This window comes from Astyanax mexicanus, chromosome 11 (genome assembly GCF_023375975.1).
Source record: "Astyanax mexicanus isolate ESR-SI-001 chromosome 11, AstMex3_surface, whole genome shotgun sequence".
Lineage (NCBI taxonomy): Eukaryota > Metazoa > Chordata > Actinopteri > Characiformes > Acestrorhamphidae > Astyanax > Astyanax mexicanus.
This window is the reverse complement of record NC_064418.1, coordinates 42281425-42298895: the sequence shown is the minus strand read 5'-3', so window position 1 is coordinate 42298895 and position 17471 is coordinate 42281425. Positions and strand designations below refer to the sequence as shown.

Here is a 17471-nt window from a genome sequence, read left to right as displayed (position 1 = left end):
GCATAGCATATTAAGGCGTAACACATGAATGTGCAACATATAAATTTGCAACATGTGAATGCAATCTAGTACTAACACAGCCCAGCCAACATCGTGCTTAAGTAACATGTTAACATTATCTGAGAGTTATGTGCCTGTAGTTGATATTATTTACAGTATAAAGGATTACATTTATATACATTTAATATGTAAATGTTGATAATCTGGTTATTCAAATGCCAAGATAGTTTCATATTTAAACATATATTTTAATGCATGCATATTAATCAGTACGCAAGTTGATTCCTAATGCTAATTTTACAGATTTCTAAGGAAAGAAAATGTTAATGTTATTTATTCAAATTACAAAGGATATTAACCATGTGCAATGTTTCTTATGTGATTAATTTGAGTGATGTGTTTATTTTATATTTAACTTTAGGATACTAAGCTTTTTTCTTGTGATTCCGATTTCAGTCAGTGAACCAAGTAAACCAAAGCAGTCTACAGATCTGCACATGTACATCATACCCTCAGTAACAGGAGCTGTCGCAATATTCTTTATTATCTTCGGCACTGTGTGGATTCAAAGGTGAGTGACCAGTACACAACCTGCTGCCCACCTGGGTCACCTTTCTCACATTTATCTTTTTTAAAAATATGTCTACAACTGTTTGAAAAAAGGCTTCCAATGAAAACCAATGCGTCTAATTTATACCAAGGCATAGCTGGACGCTCACCTCCCCAGAAATATAACACAGACAGCAGCGATCTCAATTGTTGAAGTGGGCTCTCTGAGGCCTTCAGAAAGAGGTGTAGGAAGGGATTTAAGAAGATCTCAGAACAATTAGATAGATAGATAGATAGATAGATAGATAGATAGATAGATAGATAGATAGATAGATAGATAGATAGATAGATAGATAGATAGATAGATAGATAGATAGATAGATAGATAGATAGATTTCTGTCTCATTTCCAAAAATACACTCATGTATCAGTGTACTTCAAATGTGGATCAAGCCCTTGCTGTCTGATAGATGCTTAATTGAGGTGAAGCTTAGTTGAGGGGAAAAATATGTACATAATATGTAAGAGAATTCACTGGCAGTGCATTTTCTGTTACAGGAGATGGAGAAGGAATTAGGCTGCTGGAAATAGAGGAACAAGGAATACGCTTGTGAGTCATCTTTCTTTTCTTGTCTTACGAAACTTTTGATTGGTATTCAAGAATACAAATGATTTAAAATATAAACAATGGCAACGCTTGTGGTCAGTGGTGAATTGCGTCTGTTCAGTTTGCAGTCAGGTTGAGTACAAAAAAGTGTGCAACTGGAACACGTTCAACTCTATTACAGCTTATCCTGTGGCTGAGCAATCCTATATAGAACATTAACAACAACACTATGGTTAACTGATACTATCTGTGTTCATGAGAAAAAAGCACTGAACAATAACAATTTGTGAGAGGTTACCACAAAGGAAACCAATCACCCTCCAACAAATAACTGCCCATCTGAAGAGACTAAGCCACAGGTTAACAACAGCCCAGATAAGAGCCACTTAAATGTATTTTGATTTGTTTAACACTACATGATTCTTTATGTGTTCCTTCATAGTCTGAATTTACAAAGCTTTTCTTTGACTTTCACCTGGTTGTAACAAAGGCTGCACTACCCGTTGTGAAAGCTGCAGCCTTCCGTGTGAAAGCTAGCCAATGGGGGCAGAATTTAGAAGGTACAGATACGCACCACAAGTGAGCATAAATACGATGTTAAAAAATATGATGAAGCTCTTGATGCAGGGAGTATAAACCAGCCTTTACTCTCAACCTGCAGCCTGTGTGTAACATATCTTCATTAACACCATTCTGAACAGCTACGTTTTAACACTCCACCTACTAACAAGCGTCAAAGATTCATAATGACAGTTTATGGGACAGTTTTTTTTTTCTCATCACTTCAATTGAAATGCTGGCTGCCAACAGGTGTCTGTAATCTGATGCATCTATGGCTTTCCTCTGAGTGTACTGAATGCCAAATGATGCTGCATTGGCAAAAGTTGGAAAAAAGGAAGCTTCTGACTCACAGAGAGGAAGCAGAAATGTTTTATACAAAACATAAAAACACAAGCTAACGTTCACCAAATAAAGAGTTGCTAGTCAAATTGATTGACTAATTTTATTTTTTTAATACGTTTTAGTGTTTTCAAGTGTACCTCTACTGTGACGAAGGTTAGCAAAATGATGAGAACTTCACTGCCCCGTGCCTCTAATCCACCCTCCCACCACTTCCTTTCCTAGGAGGCCAACTGAACTTATTCGACTACACATGAGAATGACTACGAGATGAGAACATATTGATCTAGTTCCTTCTCATCTAATTTTAGCTTTTTTAAACGTCAGGCCTAACTAACTGTTACTGCACAATTTACCCGCCTCCACGCCCTTACCCATAAATAATAATACTAAATTTGTTAATAAATATAATATGATAATATTAATTACCACATACTATATCATGATACAGTGATATTGAACCTTTGTTGGGATGGTGGGACGGTATGTTCACAGGACCTACAAGTAGCTCTCATCACAGCTGAGTACAGCACAAGTACCATCAAACAAAGAAAAATAATCAGGCCAGAACTTTTAGAATTGTTTACTGTTAACCTTTGTTTTAACTTTCTTATTTTTTAAATATTTTTTTATTTGTTTTTATATATAGATTTTATATTATCTGTATTTCACAAAAGTAAGTGCATCCCTTACATTTTTGTAAATATTTTATTATATATTTTCATGGAACAACACTGAAGATATAACAATACAATGTAAAATAGTCAGTGTACAGCTTGTATAACAGTGTAAATTTGCTGTGCCCTTAAAATAACTATGCACTAAAGTAAGGGAAAATGGATAAATGGGCAAAAATTGGTCTTATCTTATCTTATTTTATCTTATCTTATCTTATCCTAAAGCTTTTTAGTCTAGCCTTAGTGTTTTTAGTTTTTATTTTAACAGCAAGGTTTGCCAGAGAGTTTCCCCACATCTTTTATAAAGACCTCACACAGAAATTGCAGAAGTTCAGATTAGAGTAAAATGTTGTTTTACGTGATTCATTTTTTGGAACTATCTACATTATACATATCATTTCAAATGAACATGTTTTTCCTTCTTTATCTATTCTGTCTGTCTTCTCAGGCAACTCTGCTAAATGCCTTTTACTTTTACAGAGACACGCTGACTTCCTGTGTAAGTTTCTCACCAAAACCAACACGAGCCCACCCCCAGCACCCCACATGCACAGCACTCCCACCATGTCTTTCAGCCTCACTGCCTTTTATGCAATGATTATCACACCTCAGGTTTTGGTCTAACTGATCTGTTTTCCTCTTGGTTTGTGTATGTATCTCAGTTTGCTGTGTGTTTTAGACAGGAGTGCACCAGAATGAGCTTAAATGAAGCTTCCACAAGAAGATACAGACCTGCTGCCTGAAAGCTGCAGACAAGCCTACCAACATCTAACTAAACAACATCAGCTTTTCCTGCCGCCATCTCCAGACTCGAACACAGCGTGCTTCACCCTTAGCATGTGTGATCTCAGAAATGCAGTGTGGTGATCATTATCAGATCTCAGCACTTTTAGCCGTCTAGACTGCATCTGCCTATATCAGACGCTAGCTAATGCTTCTTTTATTAATCTGAAATGGACAAATAATAAGCTGACAAATGTTTCAGATGTCATATACTAATATTTAATATATATATAAAGTTAGGCTAATCACAATAATGGACTGTAAAAAAGTTCTGCTTTGTACAGTTGGACACCCTTTGTATGCTTTCAATTTTTTAGCCTTTTGTTCTCTAATTTAGCTTAGCCAATTATTTCACCCACTCAGTTGGACTCCACCTATCTTTTGCGATGCTCCCGACACTAGTCCCTACAAGACCATGTGCATGCCTCGTCCAATATATAATCTAAAGCCAACAAGTTTGCTCTCTCAGACTCTGGCTGCTGATGTCAAAGCAGCATTACTGAGGATTCAAACTGACAATCTTCAGGCCACAGTGTCAATCCTTTATCCTGTTTAGCCACTTAAGGCTTTTGTTTGCTATTTAACGGTTAATGGGTTAATGTTACATTGCTGATGATAAAATGTAGCTGCAAGCGTCAATAAAAAAGCCATTTTTTAATGTTTTGTGTTTGGTGTTTTGGTTGAGTGGGTTTTAATTTGAAAAACCTTAGGAACTAATATATTAAGACATTTTAACTCACAGTTCTTGGTGAATTTCGTTAGAATTCATTTTTAGTAAATGTTATTTTATAACACAATCACTGAATAATATTTTACTTTCTGTACCTTAGTAGATTTAACTTATATAATGGTGCACCACATTAACCCATTCATCTTTCCTATTGATTTCTGGCATTTCTGGGTGGTGGAGTCACACGCAATATGCAAGTAAAGGATGCCAGGAACCACTAATAAAGTTACATGGTTTATTATGGTGCTGCATATAAGATACAGCAAGTAAAACAGACTTCAGTGAGCGTGAGTTGCAAAGTCACTTCTGCACACACAAGATGCTGTACGTTCAGTGGTATTAATGGTCTGCATTTGTTGTGTAAAAGGAACTCTTCATTTCCTCTTTCATTTTCAGTACTGTCCAAGTAAACACTGAGTAAAACACTTTACTGTCCATTTAAGCTTGTTTTCTCTGCTATGAAACATTTAACTCACTTTAATCATTATATGAACAAATGTATTGGGTCAACATCTCATTAATAGTTTCTTCCTCCAGTTCGTTCTGCTTTTGTTTGAGTAACTGTTTATATTGTACTATAAATTGTACTATATTTTAAAGCATTGCTGTGAGGAAATGAATGATTGTATTCAGCTACAAGAGCATTAGAAAGGTCAGCATGTTGGACGATCACAACCAAACCTCATCCTAATCCTAACCTTCCCAACTCATCCTTAAAGTATTGGATGGAGCCCCATCATTCCAGAGAACACAGTTCCACAAAGCTGGTGAATGACAGAATCTTTGTGAAAAGAGTGAAAGTGGGTTTTAATGTGAAATATATGCTTAAGGATGATAAGTGAGTCATGCTGCTTTCACAGCAAATTTGCCAGTGATAAATAAACTCTAATAGTGTTATATGTAGCACTCTTTGGGTCCTATCTAATATTTCACGGAAGGTGTGTCACAATACTCATCTGAATTGGGGTTGGGTCTATGAAGAATACTGACAAATGCTACTGATATTTTTTGGAATAATACAAAATGCTCACACTGTGCGCTTTGTTGGTTTGTTTTGCTAGCAGTAATTATAAATATGTTTACTTTTTAGAATATGCTTGTGTTGTTTCTAACTAAAATCACTCAAATAAAAATCATGTCATACCTACAACCTCCAAAGTCATAAGTATAAATCAAATATCTTAGGTGCACCTAGAGGTCTGCTGTCCTTTACTTTTTTTTTTAGGGTTTTTCTTGCTCCCAACACACCTGATCCAACTAATCAACTCATTTGGAGCCTATTATTAAGTTAAAGTAGAGTTAAGAGTTATAAATCTAATTTATTATGTTTGGAAGATTAGAGGCACAATAAATTAGTCAAATTATATTTAAGAAAAAATGAAAAAAAAATATTTTCATTTTATCTCTCTGTTAATACAATGTACTGTATCGCCATTGGCTGGTCTTTAGAGAGGAGGATATACAGAGAGACAGGGGTGTGTGTGTGCGAATGGCGTTGTGGGTGTGCTGTCCTATATTTACACAGCACAGAGAAAAGCTGCTTGAGGCCATGTTTGTAAAGAGATGTTTGTAAAAGGTTGCATAATTTATTTTTTTACTTTCTGTATATTATTATTATTTTTATTATTATTTTTTAAGAATGATGACTAGACAGGAAATGCTGTAGACGTCTCGACATCACGGATAATCACGAAGCATGAAATTAGGAAGGAATTTACCACAGAATGAAACTTGCAACTTGTCTTCCCAGCTGAGTTTTGCAACAGTTTTTCTTTAAAACATCATCAGCTGGTCAGTTTCAGTTCACACGCTCTGAGACATGGATAAAAGAATGATCTGTTGTTGTGTTATTATTCACAGTTCCCAGATACTTAGATCAGCACTCTCTTCTATACTCTCACTCCTCTTATTCCTCTCACTCCTCTCACTCCAGCCTCTCAGGTCAGAATTAGTGCTTGAGGTTGTAGGAAAATAACGATAAAACTTTGATCTGCACAAAGGTAAGGTCAGTCATTCCCCACCTTTCTGACTCTGAGGGGCTGTGGTCTGATGTTCTGCTTTCAGAAAACCACTTCCTCTATCTTCAGACTCTCTGGGGCACTGCTAGAATTCAGCAGTAGTTCTCTTTACTAACGCAGCACTGCTGAGCGCGTTAGAGTGAGAGACAGGTTTATTTACTCGCTCTGGGATCTGGGGAATGACACTGTTATGGCGCTTCTTCAGACTGGGGTTCTGCGTCTGGGTCCCTGCATTATCGTCATGCTGCTGACTTGTGGAGGTATTTATTTTATGTTGATTTGTTGGATTTTTACTGTATTACCACAATGATGTAATCAAAGGAGTCACCTTTTCACCTTTGGTGTCCATGGTGTGCGTGATTTGCATGATTGTGGATTGGAAGGTGGTTATACAAATAATTAGGTCTCAACTATATAATATATAATTAGAGCAAGTAAGCACATTAGATGTTGAAATATCATTTTTATATAGAAGTTTGAGCAACAATCTATTTTAAGTTGAGTTGGCAATAGAATGATTTCTGTAAACAGTAAATAAATCATTCTATTTAGTTCAACATCTATTTAGTTTCTTAAGTCAGATGTCAATTTATTGCACCTGCTTTTAGTTTACATTTTTATAAAATAGGAAATGTTCACATATATATTCCTCAATATGTTTCTATTTTTTTTTTTTTTTTGCAGATTTGTCCAGTTCAAATAAGCTTAACATATTTCACTGGATCAACAAAACTGCGGAGCAGGGTGAAACTGTTGTTTTACACTGTAATGGAAGTAAAGATAGTGGAGAAGATATTTTTTGGCGTAAAGAGAAGAATCTTCTTTTTAACTACAGCCCCTTAATTAACCAAACTGTAACAAACTACACATCAAGCAGGATGAGTTTAGATCCCAGAGATCCACGGAAACTACAGATATCTAACGTTCAGCCGTCAGATGCAGGAACCTATTTATGCACCCCATCAAGAATTCAATGGATTCTGACCATCAATGGTAAGCCCTTATGATCACATGTGGTTTAATTAATATATTCATACATATTTTTGCAAACATAAATACTTCTGAGTTACTATAAATCCATATTTCCTTACATTTATATTTAGATTAGATATATTTATTAATTTTGTCTTATTTTTGTTTCCAGGCACACAAAGTAGTTTAGATGAAAGTCTGATCCTGTACACGGCCTCCTCAGCTGCAGGAGTTGTTGCAGTATTCTGTATTATCCTCTGCACTGTGTGGATTCACAGGTGAGTGGCCAGAAACTCATAAAACTTCATAGAAACCACAGCAGTCTTTCATACTGTAAATTAAAACTGGAATGTGGGTGATTATTACTGTTGTTCTTAGAAAACATTTAGTTTTAAGTCTGACATTTCTAAATATTAAGAACCAACAACAACTAGATTAAACGTTATATTGTATATAAACTTAGTATTTAATCTGCAGTCTTTTCAAAAGAAAAAAGTCTTCAGTTGATGTGATAAAAACACCAAACTATTTATATCTTATATATCCTTTTCCTTTTACATTTGTACAGTAGAGGCGTTAATAGATTACCAACACCAAAGGCAGAACATTACAAATATTTAAATTTAAATACAATAAATAATTACTGAAATAGTGCTGCAATCGTATAACTATGGCTGGAGTTTAAGGTTGACTCTGAGTTCATATAATAAAAAGAACTATGGATGTAAATATTTTTTTTATTTAAAAAAAAGCAATAACAACAACAATAAAAAACTATACAGCTATACAGTAATGAAATATAGACAATTAAAGCTACTATATATATATATATATATATATATATATATATATATATACACTATATGACTATAGCCAAGTGTATTATAATTAATTATATTGGATACTAACACTCTTCCAACCTTCTCAACTGAATTATGAACTAACTCAACTCAACATCAGAACTTGTGCAGAACTCGCCTATGAATTATTTTTGTTATAATATTATATAGTGATAAAGTAAAATAAAATACTGTAATTATCATTAAATTAAACAGCCTTTAATTCTATAGCCTTATTGGATAGATTTGAACAGGTTTAAGCCACTTTCAATAACAATAAATAGTGTAACACTAAACAGCAAGTTAAATTTAATGCATAAAGACAGTAGGACTATTAAAGGGCTATAGCTGAACACTGACCAAATATATTATAAATCATAAAGCATAATAAATTAACCCTGGCTTATTGTCAGTTTAGCAAGTTATCTACCGGATTATTAAAATCTTTTGCTCATTAAAAAAAAATCCAGAGTGAAAATACATTGTGAGTTATATATTGTTTTATTTTATTGCTGTAACACAACAGCATGTCCCTTGTTTTTTTTTTTTTTTTTTTTTTACAAAAAATTAAATGATATTTTATGAGGAAAAAAACTAATAACACCTAAAAAGAAGTGTCAGATTGGAATGCTATTTAAAAATGAAAAATAAAGATTACCAGGCATAATAAATGATTGAACATTTTATCAGCTAAGGGCAATATTCATTGAGCTACACATACAGAACTGCACTCCAGACATCTCGGCATGTGCAGAGTTGTAGAGGTTCCTAATGGAGTCCTGTGATAATGCATCCTATGCAACTTGAATATTTTTACACAGTTCCTGCAGATTTTGTGATAGGGGAGGAGTCCTAATAGCGCATCCAAAAGTATCCCACATATTTTCAAATGGAGATAGATCTGTTGATGGCATTGCATATGTGTCTTCTAGGCAAGCTGTTGAGAAGGCAGTATATGCATGAGAATTGTCCTGTTGAAATCACACACTGGAATAGTAGCTCCACTGGTTGCATGACCTTTTTTACTTAATGTTAGGCTGCGAAATTGCCTGTAATGAAGACTTCAGGTGATCAGGCATTGTAATAAACTGTACCCCGCACCATGTATGACCACAAACTGTTCATCTTGGTGCTTACCGTGCTTACACACATAGATTCATTATCAGTCTTATCAGTCTTATCAGTCTACATTTCCAAGTCTAAAAACCCATTATTGTTCCTGGTGACATTTATCGCAGTCCAGGATTTATTGTGTCCAGCATTTCTCAGCATAATAGGTCTATGCTTCTTCAGTGTTGTAATGTTAATAATCATCATTTTGAAAGATTTTGCTCATTCAAACAGCCCTTTTTAAAAAGCTTTTTAAAAAGCTTCAGGCCCGATATAAGCTCTAGTTCACCCACACTGATAGCCCACTTGTCTTCTGACTTGCTTGGTCGTGCTGTGAAGGTGCACAAAAAGCTAATTTAACAAACGCTAACAAAAGTAATATGACAATGATCTTGATATAATATATTGTGTTGATGTAAAATAATGTTATTTTATGAGTTTGTGCACTGCTGCAAGCGCCTTTGTGAATTTTGAAAAGCACTATATAAATAAAAATGTATTATTATTATCTGTGCATAACAAGCGGAGCATCCAATTAAGATAGCAATGAGTATATATTTGACTGTTGAAGTCTGCCTAGGTTGTATTCAGTCAGTGGTGCACCTGTGTTTTCTGTTGTCAAGATACAATGATGGCAATACATCAGAAATTAACCTGAACACACTACCTCTACATTTAATAACTAGGCGTGAGCTGTGTGTAGGTGTTGGGTGATCTTGTTCATATCATTGCAAAACTCTCAAAAATGGCAACTTTGCAGGGGAACTTTTTTAAATTTCAATAAAAAATCACTGTAAATGGTGGTCAAAAATTAAAAACCTGACAGTGACAAAATGTGAGATATTTCACATCTATCAGCTCTGTTTGATGCTAACCTGCTGCTTCTGGAAGACCTAGTGGGCTCTCAGTGTGGGTGAACTAGAGCTTAGATCAAATCGGACCCCACCAAGCCCGAGCCTGTAAACGTTCTGCCTGACCCCGACCCTGTCCCGTAAACTATCATTAGAAGCCCAAGCCCAAACACAATTTTTTTTAGTAAGTAGAGCGTTGAAACTGAGCTTTTTAAAAGCATTTTTGGGCTGTTTCAATGAGCGAAATCTGTTCAGAATGATGTTAATTAACATTGCAACACTGAAGAAGCATAGACATACTATTTAAGATAAATAGTCCCGAAGCTGCATGATTACAACATTCTAACCTGTGCAACTTTTATTTAAAAAACAGATTGATTTGTTACTTTGCTATATTGTGATTATCATGCCATAGTTTTATATGAAATAAAAATACCATTAAAAAAACAGCTTATGTCACAAGCTATTTTCTTGAGCCCGATATCCATCCATCCTTGTTTGACAAGGTACTTCTGTTTTTTTTTTAAGTTATTAAAAGTAGCTAAATGTTGTTTAGGTGATTTTTTAAATTTGTTGTATGTTTGACTTTGTTACAGAAAATGCAAAACAAGAACCAGGAAAAATGAAGTTGAGCTTGTAAGTTTTTTTCTTTTTTTGCATTTAAACTGAAATTTAGATTATTTAAATTATATGTGATTAATACTGTATATAGCTGTTGCTCTTATAAATAGTGCTATATATTTTGCAGGCATAGTTAACAGTTCCCTCTACCTTTAATAACTAGATGTGAGCTAGTCATTAATCCAAAGCTATCATCAATCCAAAAATAACAGCTTTACAGGGGAAAAAGTAAAAATGGAAGTCAATTTAAATGGTGGAAATGTCAAAAGGTAAAAAAAAAACATGACAGTGAGGATATGTAAGATATCTCACATCTATCAGCTCTGTGTGCTACTAACCTGCCGCCAGATGTTTCTGGAAGACCTAGACGAGTGGGCTATTAGTGTGGGTGAATCCTCACCACTGTAATTTCTATACGATTACCCGGGTTCAACAGCTCTGTTTGGTTTGTTTGAATCTGGGTCAAAAATCTGTGAAAAGGATAAAGAGCATTTTTAAACATATGTAGTGAGTTTCATTAACATATTAAACAGGTATTTTCTAGACTTTCAGTATGATTAGAATCTAAGTATCATAATAACAAATTAATTATTCTCAATACCTGTATTAGCTACCAACACTTCAATTTAAGCATTATATATATATATATGGTAAATAATGCTCCACCAGCAGAACCACCACAACCCACAAATGGGCATGTATATCTTTATGTGTGAAATACATTTCAAATATACTATTTAAAATCATAAACTATTTTTAAAAATCCCATGTTTAAATATTTTTTTTCCATATGGGATGAAAGAATAATAATATAATAAAAAAATGTTATAAACCTAAACAGTGTGTTTATGTTTATAACACTAATTTTAGCATCCCTATCTTTATTCTCCTTCTTTACTTCATCTTTGAAACTCCTTAAGTACCGACCGTATTAGCTACATGCCTTGTTGTGAACCAGGTACAGCACCTTTCATACACAGTGGCAATTTAAAGTCCAAACTACAGAAATATTTAAGACTCAACGTAGGACAAGTTTAAAAAAAAATTATGAGAAATTATAAATTAATTGAAAAAAAGAAAAAAATTATAGTAGAATTGAAATGAATAAAATTGGAATAGAGAAATAAACTGCATATTGACTATGCTAAACTAGCCAATTCCCTGTGCCTTATTTAGATAAGACACTATAGACACTTTAGGTCTAGATAACTGATCTCTTTTGGTAGGTATCTCTGGAGGCTACAATTCTACAATATGGCTCCTTTTTAAAAAAGATAATAATAATAATAATAATAATAATAATAATAATAATAATAATAATAATAATAATAATAATAATAATAATAATAAATCATCTTAACTTTCAATGGAAGGCAATGTAGAAAGAGTTTGTCCAATTCATTTTAGAGCATTTTTATTGGCCCATTAATTACATTTTGACACAATATTAAGAGCAGTCAGATTCTTAATTGTCAAAAAGTGAAAAAAGCAAAAATAGAGAGTAAAAGCTTTTTGCATGGCATTACCAATATAAGATATCTCACTCTCGCTCTCGCTCTGTTTGCTGCCGCCGGATGCTGCCCGAAGGCTTAGCTGTGTGGGCTGAGTGTTATGATCACAGTGCATGTGAACTCTCACCATTTATTACCAGAGGGTGAATAATGCTCCACCAGCAGAACCACCACAACCCAGATAGCATTACCAATCTGTCTAAACTTGGCTCAGCTGAGATTCCATGTGGAATTATACTTGACGATCGGAGATTTGGTAAAGGGGCCGTTTTTTTCAAGGTGTTGGTATAAGCTGCAGTATCTGTTTGCAGTATTAAACTCATAAACTGAGGTGTTGGCAAATGCAGCACATGCACTGGAAGTGAGCCGAGCATTTGGGCCAAAACTGGACCTAGGGCCCTATCTTAGGGCGTTTTCACACCATAACTATTTTCTGTATATTTATATTTACTCCCATGCACACAGCTCTGACCAATCAGAAGACACAGCCTGCTCGCGTGGTTTAGTGGTGCGCATTTTGGAGCGTTTAGGTTTATGCCTGTGTGAAACCAAACCAAACTGAGGGAGAAAACGCTCCAAGTAAACAAACTCAACTGATATGTACCAGAGAAACGAACTACAGGTGTGAAAACCCCTTTATACCCTGCTTAAGGCGCACCACAATGCTCATATCTTATCTTACAGCCCGCCTTGCCCCTGCTCTGTTAAAATAGCAGAGGAGTTTAGGAATATCTCTATGCTGATGGGTGTGGTGGTCTGGAAGTGAGGTGTGTTCAGGTAAATTTCTGGCCTGTTGCTATCTTGGTGGTGAAAAACACAGGTGCGACACTGACTGATTAAAAATCCTGACAAGGGCGCCGAGTGGTCCAGCGGTCTAAAGCGCTGCCACTATGAGCAGGAGGTCGCAGGTTCGACCTCCTGCAGCTCATGCAGCTTTGCCATCAAGCTGCCGGCGTTAGAGGGAGCAAAATTGGCCTTGCCAATTAACCAGGGTGGGTAGATGGTACTCTCTTACCACATCACTCCTATGGTGATGTCTGCAGCACAGGGCGTCTGTGAGCTGATGTGTCAGAACCGAGCTGCTGCGCTTTCCTCCGAGCGCACTGTGATGCTGCTCGGTAATGCTGCATCAGCAGCAGCTCAAAAAGAAGTGGTGGTTGGCTTCACATGTATCAGAGGAAGCATGTGTTAGTCTTCACTCTGCTGTGTTGGGGCATCACTAGTGATAGGGGGAGTCCTAATGAGTGGGTTGGGTAATTGGCCGTGTAAATTGGGGAGAGAATGGGAAAAATTAGAAACAGTCACCAGTCAGATGTTCATACATCACCGCTCATTACAGATACAGACATGCAGCAGTGCACAAACCAAACTTTTACATCAATAATAAACAGAATACTAAATATTCTAATACTAATATAACATTACTGTTACCATATATTACTAAAATATGCACCGTCACAGTGTGAATGCATAGGTCAGTTTCCTCTGCTGAGAAGCTCAGAAATGTTGCACCATTAAAATAGCAATCTGCCAAAATCAGAGTGCACCTGACTCTTAAAGGGAATGGCTAAAGATATGTTGATTGGTTTATTTCACATTATGCCCAAAACGCACCCATGATTAATTAAGAGAATTAGTTCATGCCTTTTGCAAGTTTCAAGATGTGCAAGGCGTACTTTTTACTTTCTCAGGATACCAAAAACATATCGACATGCCCTAAATCCAGCTGCACGGTGCACGGTTGATGCCTCACCTATAAATCACTAAAATAGGGCCCCTAGATTTAAACTGAAGAAACTCAGAAATTGCCCGATTTGTGCTATTTGGGAACTAAATGGCATTTATCTAAACAAGAAAATACAACACACACAACCCACATCATTTCAACACAAGGAAATGAGAAATCAACTCCTTTAATCATACTTTAAAGCAATAAAGACTTCAAACAGATTCTCTTAGGCTTAATTTAGGCTTAACATATCCATTGAACTCAGTACAGAAGTGTTATTTTAAATCCAGACTAAATAATGATGCAAGTTTACAATTGATATTGGTGACCAATCATAAATTGGAGAATATATTTAGATAACTGTAACTCATAGCATATTTATTTTTGTTGCAAATGCAGTAATAGTCTAATAACCTGTTGCTAGATGTGCTTGTTTTCTGATAATACGGAGTTTCTTTTAGAATACCTCTTATTATAAATATATAATTATTATAAGAATAAGCCGGTATCACCCTCTTGTGGTGACAGATGGAATTAAAAGAGGTTTTCTGGCTTTAAAAATTAACAGACACATTTGCCCTCTACTTTTTTCTGAAACATTATTAGTCCTGAATAGTTCTTCTACAGCACAAATATTAATATAATATAATATTTATAACAAAGAAAATAATATGTGTTTTCTTTAGGACTGAAGTTATTTTTTTTCATCTTGTCAAATCGTTATTTCACCATTTTGCATGTAAATCTTGTGTGTTCGTTTAATCATTTTAATATAAAATGATTATATTGTGTTTTTATATTTGTTTTTAGCAGCAGCCACATGGAAGAAGAATGGACAACGTTCAGGACAGACAATATTTTGAGAGATTTAATTCTTTATATGGACAAATTGTCTCATGAATCCGGTAAGCTCTTTTTACGTTTTAATGGCTTAAAATATTGCATATATAAAGAGATAGAAAAGATCTTATATGCTTTTTAATATGTTTGGTCTGTACAACTAAAAGGAAAGTGTATAGGGCGTTTTCACACCTGTAGTTCGTTTCTCTGGTCCGAATCAGTTGATGAGTTCGTTTACTTGGAGCGTTTTCTCCCTCTGTTTAGTCTGGTTTCACACAGGCATAAATGTAAACGCACCAAAATGCGCACCAATAAACACGCAAGCAGCCTGTGTCCTCTGATTGGTCAGAGCGTGGTCTGGTGTGGAAGTAAATATACATATACAGAAAAAGTAAATATAGCGAGAAGATTCTGTGTTTCAGCACATATATGTGTTTTTACACTGAACGCTAAAACGTTGCGCTTTCAAACACAGTGTTTGTATGTGCAGCGCAGATGTAAACATAGTAAACAGAGTCACGCGGCTGTGAGCAGTGAATGCAGCGCAGACGGCGCGCGCATGGACACAGCGTTTGTTCTTAGCTGTGGTAATTAGCGTTATCTGGCTAATATATCAGTATAGACTGCGTCTTATCAGTCGTTTAGCTCAAATAAATGGACTATATTTAATAGCTGGGTCGGATCGAGACCGGATCACGTTCTCACCAAAGCGAACCGCTCCAGAGTTCGTTTGGTACCGGACCCAGACCACCTCCTCTAGCTGGCCTCGGTCCGGTTCTTTTGATCCGCACCCGAGTGCGATTACTGTTTTCACACCTGCTCAATCAAACCGCACTAAAGTTACAAACGGACCAGAGTTCGTTTTAACCGGACCAAATAGTGCTGGTGTGAAAAGTGTATTTGTTTTTTTACCATAGATACAGTCTGTAGTTTTTACACACAAAAAAATAATAATGTGAGGACATTCTTACTGCGTATTGGTCAGAATATTGTCTCAATATTTTATCATAACAGAACAATATTAAATGTTCTGCTTACTCTGCTCTGATGTCCAAAAATTGTTTACTATAGAAAAATCTTTACTTTTTAGTAAAGTACTTCATTCTACATTCAAAATTAGGAGGATAAATAAAGAATATCATGGACAAGCAATTGGACATTATTTTTAACTGGAATTTTTAGCCGTTAAACTCTATTCACCAAACCGAGACATTTGGATTAAACTTTACTTACTTTAAATAAGTGCATCCTGTTTGTATTCTGTTATTATAACCTGTACTGTGGTCTTGAAGTGTAGAAAGGAAAGTTTAAATCATAATTATTAATAGTAATATAATCATTTGTGGGAAGCAGCTTTATTTATTAATGTGATTAAGCCTTAATGTAAGCTTAGAAAAGCTTCGCCCAACCATTTAAAACCTTTCAATTAGCATTGATTTAATGTTAGAATCACGCAATGTTAAATAAAGGCTGTTTTCCATCATCAACCTTAAAAGATTTAACGTTTATTTAATGTTTTTTTGTTATCAGAGAATGAATCTCACAAAGTTAAAACCCAAATCAGAGTCCAGTTTAACTGAACTAAAAGTGCAGGTGTAAAAACGCCCAAATTTCCTATTGTAATTGTACCATATGTGAGATTAGAGCTCCAACAGTGGGCTTTCATTGCCCTCTTGTGGTGAAAGATAGAATCGTTTATTTTCCATTATAATTATCTTTTTTTTGTTTTTGCTTGCAGGAACAGACTCCTCAGGCTCTTCTGGAAAGACCCTACACTAAATGTTTCGTCATTGCTCTGATGATTCGAGTTCATTCAGGCATGAGGTCCTTAGTGAGGTCAGGTTCTGATTTTGGATTCATCAGTTCCACCACCCAAAGTACTGAATGGAGCTCCATCATTTCAGAGAACACAGTTCCTCTGACCAGCAGCTCAATGCTGGGGCCTTTTACCCCAGCGTACTCCACTGGACACTCTGCATTGGACACGGTGAATTTTCGCTGAAGTGCAGCAGCTTCTCCAGGGCTTTTCACTGTAGTGCCACAACTTTTTAATGGAGAATGTACAGCCTGTGTTAGCACCTTAAAGTAGCTGAAGATGTAATGTTGGACATATATAGACACATGCATACATGTATTTAAATTATGTTTATCTGTACTCATTAAAGCATCTCCTCTTCTGTACGTGGGGGACTGCTTTCCAGCAGGTTTCATATCATGTAAATGTAATCTGATGCACTTGAACTGTTTGATTGTTTAATGCAGATTGAATGCACTTTTTGCAATGAACCAGCACCACCAAGAAACATTAAATCCAGATGTCTGGTAAAAAAAAAAGATTCTGAGGTAAATACAATTTGCTTGTTGTTACTCTTTCAAATTAAACTTAATTTTGTATCTTTAAAAAAAAAAAACTTTGAATCTAATAACACAAAATTAAAAGTAATATTATGTAGTAATGTATTATTATAAGTTATGTATTTTGGTAAACAAATAAATGAATAACTAAATAAATAAAAAGTTTTATATGTTTTTTTTTATGTAAAAACTTAAAGTATAAAACTTATGAAACGTATTAACTTTGATTTTGCTGAATTGCTATATATGAACCCATTCTTTTTTTCACCCGGAAGTGCCATCTAGTGATCAAACACACTCGGTAAAATGGATCATATGGGTATTCTGTTGTAATGCCTTAGAGTGAAGGTAGTAGGAATGACCCATAGGTAAGCCGATA

The 17471-nt window shown here is 35.2% G+C and overlaps 2 long non-coding RNA genes across 2 annotated transcripts; both read left to right on the top strand.

Moving 5' to 3' along the window:
- The first annotated feature begins 425 nt into the window (after positions 1 to 425).
- LOC107196935 (uncharacterized) lies at positions 426 to 4170 on the top strand. Its single transcript, XR_007441302.1, has 3 exons — positions 426 to 571; positions 1108 to 1159; positions 3413 to 4170. It is a non-coding gene; the product is annotated as an uncharacterized LOC107196935 (long non-coding RNA).
- A 3264-nt stretch (positions 4171 to 7434) lies between these two features.
- On the top strand, positions 7435 to 17071 carry LOC103046189 (uncharacterized). The gene is made up of 4 exons (XR_007441316.1): positions 7435 to 7514; positions 10633 to 10672; positions 14708 to 14802; positions 16476 to 17071. It is a non-coding gene; the product is annotated as an uncharacterized LOC103046189 (long non-coding RNA).
- The last annotated feature ends 400 nt before the right edge of the window (positions 17072 to 17471 follow it).